This window comes from Heterodontus francisci, chromosome 15 (assembly GCF_036365525.1).
Source record: "Heterodontus francisci isolate sHetFra1 chromosome 15, sHetFra1.hap1, whole genome shotgun sequence".
Lineage (NCBI taxonomy): Eukaryota > Metazoa > Chordata > Chondrichthyes > Heterodontiformes > Heterodontidae > Heterodontus > Heterodontus francisci.
In genome coordinates this window covers 50,268,499-50,275,107 of record NC_090385.1, presented here as the reverse complement: position 1 = coordinate 50,275,107, position 6,609 = coordinate 50,268,499, and the positions used below count along the sequence as shown (strand labels likewise).

Sequence of the window (6,609 nt, the reverse complement as noted above, 5' to 3'; positions counted from 1 at the left end):
CAAAAATATCACCCATAAAATTGTACTTTATACTGGAATGTCTCTAAACTTTACTTCCCTGTCCAGGGTCTTGGATATGAATTTGTGGCTCACATCAATCTGCTACCAGCAGTTCCCAGACATCAGGCCACATCCCAACCTATACTTAACTGTCATTCCGCACCCCCCAACACCATACTGCCCCCTTCCCTCTCTCCCCAGGCCATCAGATCAGTATCTGGGCTTGTGGCTGGTATGTTATTTGTGCTTGAGTATTTTGTCAATGGTACGCCCAACAGCCAGGAGTGATTCAGACTACTCTCCTCAGCCTGTCCTCTAATACTGCCAAATTGCAGATCACTCATGTCCTCCCTCAGATGATCCCTCCAAACCCAGAGGACAAAACTACTTTGTTCAAACGGTGTACAAAACACAAGACTCTCAAAGCAATAAATTCAAAACAAAATATTTTGACTTGCAAATAGAAAGACTGACTTCAAAAAGTCAGTTAATATTTTAAAATAGCTATACACAATTAGTCTAACTGGGGCTCTGTGAAAAAAGTCACCAGGTGCTGTAACAATATTAAAAGACCAACCAAACTCAAAATTGGTGTCTGTCATTGTCTCTTTTTATTCATCTAGATGAAATAACTGACAGGTAACTGAATGAAAAGGCAATGTTCCTGGAAACTTTCATAAAATCAGCCTTCAAGAATTCCAATTCGAAATGATTCTATACATGATACTCTATCCAAATACTTAGTGTACAAGCTCCATCCAAGTACTTCATCATCCATTTTATTCTCTCAATCACATAAATGGTTAATCATGACAGACAGATGACACCAAATGAAATAACTACAGCGAAATTATTGTAAACTTGGAAAAACATTTTAATCCCAAGGAACATAATGACATCAATACTGTATCATCTACAAATGTCTACTTATTTTTAAAGATTACAACTGATTAATATATGGGCAATATAAAATACAACTCCAAGGAATGGAGGAATTTTAAACTTAGTTTCTTTAAAATGATTTTATTTTCACATCCCTTAGTTACTTACAACCAAAGTCCACTCCCTAGCTGAATGTGTGGGAAATCAGTTTGTCGTCTCTTTGGATCCAATGCCTAGACTAACAAATGAGAAGACACATAACATGAAAAACAGGCCTGTCAGTTCAGTTTTGATCTCATGGCAGAAAGCTATGCAGCCCTTTCAAATAGTTGTCTCAACCATATCAAAACTCCAAATCAGCAGTGGGTCAGAATTGTATTCAAAAGCAGGATTACCACTGTTGCATTTGTAATCCATCAAGAAAGCTTACCTTGTTTAGCTGTATATTTTATCTTCCAAATCACATTAACAAACACAAATCTAATCCACAAGATATGCTTAAATGTACACGTTCGATGCGAGGATGTGTTTTTCCACATTTTATGTCCATAATGAAAGGGTAGATTCCTTGGGACGGTAAAGATGTAACAATGAACGGCATTAGATTTTGCTGGATAATTTCACACCGCAAAGAGCTTGGGTAAAGCCACTTTCCAGGTTTGGCAAGACTGAAAAACAGCAACTTGCCAGGTTCCAGGCTCATTACACCTAACTAGCCACTCCTTCATATGCATCCAAACATTTTCTATAAAAATCCTTATTAGGATTTATTTCCTCCAATGAAGGTCAAGTAACTATTTTTGCACTGTATTAAGTTAATTTAGAGCAGTTTACAAAAATATTTGTTAAGTGTGTGAAAATGTGATTTGTCATGCAGATCCCCACCTGCCAAGAATGAGGCATATTAAAATCAATGTATCTATGATGAAATTAAGTTGTTGCTGGAGTGAAGAAATGACTTGTTAAAGAGATCAGCAGACCTTTGACTGGAGGACATTTGCATACTAAGAGAGTGCTTGTGGAGACAAAAGAACTACTCCCTAGGTCAAAGAACCCAGTTGGATTTTGATCAGCCATTGAAGGTGTAAGGAAACACATTCCAAGGACTACTGAGATGATACAATCCACATGGGCAAGACTGGTTAAACCAGCTGGTCACATGACTAACTGGCCAGTCCAGGTTTTTGAATGAGACACAGGACAGTTTGAATTGCGTCAGAAGTTTGCAACTGAAGCTGGAACAAGGAAGCCTCTCTCTCCTGGCTGTCTCTTGCTTTCTCCAAAGGCACTGGGCCCACGGAAGACATGTAAACCTCAACAGAGAAAAGACTCTGACATCAAAACAAGTTGAAGCGTGAACTGGGCACCAATGAACCCGGCAGGCCTTACCGGCAACCAAAAACTCCACATTAAATTCAAAGGATTGTAATTAGAATCCCAATATTGCCTCAAACCTTTCCCCTTTATTCTTTTCTACTTTTGCTGTCTCTACCTGCTAGCATGGTCGCGTCACATATTTGTAGTCATTAACCGGATTAGAGTTTAAGATTAATAAACTTCCACTTTTGTTTAAATCTAAGGAAGCCTGTCCGATTTCTTTGCCTTACAATTGAAGCAATGAACAAAGATTCATTGAGGGGAAGCTAAAACACGGTGTTTCTAAAATTAAACCCCGTTACGGTTAAACTAGGCAAAGGCTGAGAGGGAACGTCTAGACCCTATCTCACCTGGTCTTAACAGATTACAAAGCAGTGTGGAAAGGAATAAGCTGTGTAATGTAGTCATTACATGAGCTACATATTATTGAAATAAAAGTATATCCTTTTGAAGAATTATCCCAGTTTTATCCCCTCCTCTCGAAGCAGTGACTTTTACCAAGGTTCTGTTCTATCAACAGCTATGGGTATCTGGCATTGAAGCCACTTGTCATTTATGAGCCTAGAAAATCAATGTTGGAAATTTTTCAACAATGCGGAGCCTTAACTGAAACCACTTTACTGCAGGAGGCACAGATCAATGGATGAGGAGCCTGAAAATGAAGATAATTCTGTTCTCATCTGTAGCAAAGGGACAGTGTAATCAGCTGCAGCACTCTAGTGGAAACCTTCACTGAGAAATCTGTACACTAGGGACTAAACATGGAACTTCCCTCATTCTATATGGTTCAATACATCATGCAGTGCATTTACCATTGGGAAGCCCAAAAGATATTTTTTTTTTCTTTTAAAAAACACAAACAAGTGAGGATATGGGTTATGTGCAGGTGATAGTTATTTCCATACACAATAGTAATTAATCTTGTTGCAGAGTTGAAAATCTATCCACTATCTGGACAGATTAATTTTGGACACTTGCCAATACTACAAAATGCCTGTGGTCCCAGTAACTAGCAACCTCATTGTGCTGGAACTCCTTTCATTGGCCACTTTCTGCAATCAAAGTAAGTGGTCCGATCGATTCTGTCCATACTCTATGATTATCGGCTTGCCCATCAGATTGTAGCCATTCACCATGTTCAGTGCTTCCATTGCCATCTCCACACCTAAAAAGAATGAGACAAATAAAAATTAAGCTGAAATAATTTGCTTAGGATATCTGACTATTGTAGGTTCAACACCCAGCAAGAATAAAAATGTCACCATACTCAAGTTTAATCCTCATTCTGTGGATGAATAATACTGGGAATAATAGGAACATATCTACATATAAAGACTGCAATATTATCAGTTTGTTCCACATCCAAGATCTGGTGCCTAAAAGCAAGAGTGCATTAACAAATACTGCACATATGCATGCAGAACATACAGTGCATGCAAAATAGTTTTTGGATAATATATGTGGAAGGGAACGAATACTCAGGTGCAGGTATCCGCCTTGTTCAAACAAGGTGCAAGACATTTTTATATGTAGCTAACTTACTTTGCTTCCCGTAACAACTCCCAATGGCCCCAACCAACTCCCCAATTTTCTCCTTCCTTTCTTGAAAAAGCTGACTCTCATTCAAGGTACAATTCCACAACCACATATAAGTTGAGACAATGAGTGTCAACAGGCTACTCAGCCATGGAGAGAATCACAGCCAAGCCCTATCCAGGTCTCCGTGTCCGTACATATATAGAATGTCTAGCAGAAGTCATTGGGTAACAGGAGCAAGAACTTTTATCTTAATTTTCCACTCCCAGCCCAGGTGGTATCCAGATATTGGTCTCAGCACAGATCAGAAATTGAGCCTATATGGCTTAGCACTACATAGGACAGCACTTCTATTTACTTGACCATAAGGGAACTTTACACAGAAAATCTATTGATAAAATGTACCTTCTAATACATATGGAATTTAGAAAATACACTAGCGTCCTCTGGTGTTAGAAACTCAGTACAAAAAACAAACTGCCTGAACTGCCAACAGCACCTCAAAAGGTTACAACTATAAAGTGCAATTTTTCATTGAGTGTAACGAACAACCATACAATTCTGCTGTCTAGCTACACTTGTGAATATAAATATGCTGATCCTATTCCAACGACAGCAGAAATGCAGTTTGTCCATTAGTTTTATGAGTACTGCAGCATTTACTGGCTCTGACTTTGACCTAATAAATCTGTTGCACTGATTTAAGCGCACCTAATGTCAAAAGACCATAATTGTAATTACTCTGCATGCTCAGAAAAAAAGCTGTAAATTGGTGCTCACTTTCACTGCAGGAACCTTCAACTTTGCAGAGATGTAAAGTGGGCGACAGTTATATACCCTGCCTGATTTGAAGTCATTGGAATGGAAAATTGAGTCGGTTTATAATGGACAGCCAATCCAATATCACCTGTTTTACACCCCTGATTAAGAATGAAAGTTCCAGCTAACGTGCTTTCATTCCCTAGAGATAATGCTCACAATGTCATTTTCTAAAACACATTTTCCCTATTACAATCAAATAAGAGATGTAATAAAGAAGTTGAGTGTTTGAGATTTGATGAATAAAGCATCACTGTAATTAGTTCTCAAGAACGAGCTAACTAAGCAGGTGACAATACATACTCGGGAAGGTGATGAATGCTTGTCCCTTCATTCGGCCCGTCAATAACCGGAAAAGGAGCTGAGGGCCGTCCTTTTGTTGGAAAGAAACGAATAAGGAAAATAGATCCTCCAGCGTGGCTTTTGGATTAAGGTTTTTCAAGTACAGAATCTGAGAGGAGGCGGGGGAAAGAGAAGGAATAAAGCAGTTAAGTAAATGAGCAACTGCAAACTTGAATCACACAACAGTACACTGTCGCACTGCTATACTGTCACATCTGCCAGTCATCAGACCGGATTTTGTTCCCATCCTCACTACCACAAAATACAACTCAACTTTCCCACTAAAAATGGTTTTCTCCAACTGAATTAGAAATGGATCCCTGGCATATGCCAAGTCAGACGATATTAGCCAAGGTAGCAGTTGGGGCTGTATAACAAACTGATCTCTGCCTGTGGACTACGTAGGCAACAAAAAAAAAGTTCCCACTTCTGCAAGATATTGAATGATCTTGTTGGAGTTATGTATCTTCATTGTGGATAAAATCAAGCTTAGCTGCAATGGTATGCCTTTATTACCCTAACCTCAGATGGAATCCCTTACTGCATCAAAGTACCATTTCCACATCAATCAACGTTCTGGCTTCCGAGATTAGTAATTTGTGCTGTATCCCCAAATCAAGAGAGTTTAAGTCTGAGGTTATCATGCTGAAGTTATATAATGTTCTGGTCAGGTTGCACCTTGAATGCTGTGTTTACTCCTCATGACTAAGGTACAAAGGACACATGTAAGCTATGGAAGTGGTGCAGAGAAGGCCCAAGCTGATCCCTAGAATCACAAGACCAGCATGAGAAAGGTCAGAAAATTTGGACTCTTCAGCTTTGAAAGGAGACAAATAAGAGGGGTCCCTTATAGCCATATACAAAACACTGAGTGCAAATGAAAAGATTAATTCTTAGCACTTTGGAATAATTCAAGAGGCAGTTTGATATCTTAGTGAGAAAACTGCAGGTTTCTATGGAAGGATAAGCCATAGATGGTCAAATGGTCCCTTTCATCTTTACTTTGCAATTTGTGATCATTGAGCTTACTGGTAAGTTAAAGCACAATATATTGCTGATTATGTATGTAGTTCAGCTACATACTAAGCCAAATCTGATCTTATCTGAAGCATTCTTAAAAGGTCCATTAGCATGGTGATATATTTGCAAAAAAAAAGTTTTTATTCCTATCAATAGCCTAAAAAAGGTGTATTTGTTCCTGCTCCACTGCCCAAAAAAGTACTTTGGTGGTGTTGCTTTTTAAAATAGGTTGGGAATAGCTCACCTAATAGCTTGTCTAATCTCTGCCTTGAAAATAAACAGTCAGAAGCAAAGTCCATAATGTGACTGGTGAAACATTTTGGACAAAAAGGATCACTATCACTGCACTTTAGAGTGGGCCCAAGAAAGGCATGTAGTTTAAACAGAGTTACATAGATGAAGGGCCAAGCAGTACACCAACAAGTGTAGGATAGAAGACAAGATAAATTTAGCAACTGGGCAATGTCATGCTTGTATTTTAAAAACCCAGTTTGTAAGAAGGGGAAAATTGAGAATATTTTAAGTGCAATAAGTACAAGGAGTCCCAACCTAGTTCAAACTCAGTTCAAACCCACAACATAACACTTATTGTAATTTGGTTTAGGTTTGCAGTGCCATTCAGGTTAGAAGAAT

At 38.7% G+C, this 6,609-nt stretch overlaps 1 long non-coding RNA gene across 1 annotated transcript; it reads right to left on the bottom strand.

Annotated features, from left to right (window-relative positions):
- Window positions 1–592: 592 nt before the first annotated feature.
- LOC137377643 (uncharacterized) lies at window positions 593–6,595 on the bottom strand. Its single transcript, XR_010976450.1, has 2 exons — window positions 4,918–6,595; window positions 593–3,424 (listed from the first exon to the last, which is right to left on the bottom strand). It is a non-coding gene; the product is annotated as an uncharacterized lncRNA (long non-coding RNA).
- Between the last annotated feature and the right edge of the window lie 14 nt (window positions 6,596–6,609).